Below are 568 nucleotides of genomic sequence, written 5' to 3' on the forward strand. Positions count from 1 at the left end.
TAGAAAAAGAAAAAGAAAAAAAACACGCAACGTGCGAAGGGCAGAATTAAAAACTGACGCCCCAACTCAGCTGCTGCCTACACATCCGCTTGGTCTACTCGCAGTGTGGCACTACTACTAATTTAAAAAATGTAAAAAAAGAAAAAAAAGGGGTCACTCAAAGGGGCTCTCAAATGAGAGATGCATATGGAATGAAGTGAAGCCGCGTGTGCAAGTGGGCACGTGAAAACTTGTGCCAATGTATGCGCACGAATGTATGTGGCCTATGGAAGTATGTACCTATGATGTATGTACCTATGGATGTATGTACCTATGGATGTATGTACCTATGATGTATGTACCTATGATGTATGTACCTATGATGTACGTACCTATGATGTACGTACCTATGATGTATGTAACTATGATGTATGTAACTATGAATGCATATGTATGGATACCTATTCATGTATGTACGTACGTATACGTGACAAGCGCATTGTACATGCCTGTACATGTACGGAATGAGCATACCATATACGCTACGCGAAGGAAAGAAAAAAAAAAAAAAATGCGAAAAAAAGAAAAA

Source organism: Plasmodium cynomolgi, chromosome 8, assembly GCF_000321355.1.
Source record: "Plasmodium cynomolgi strain B DNA, chromosome 8, whole genome shotgun sequence".
Classification (NCBI taxonomy): domain Eukaryota; phylum Apicomplexa; class Aconoidasida; order Haemosporida; family Plasmodiidae; genus Plasmodium; species Plasmodium cynomolgi.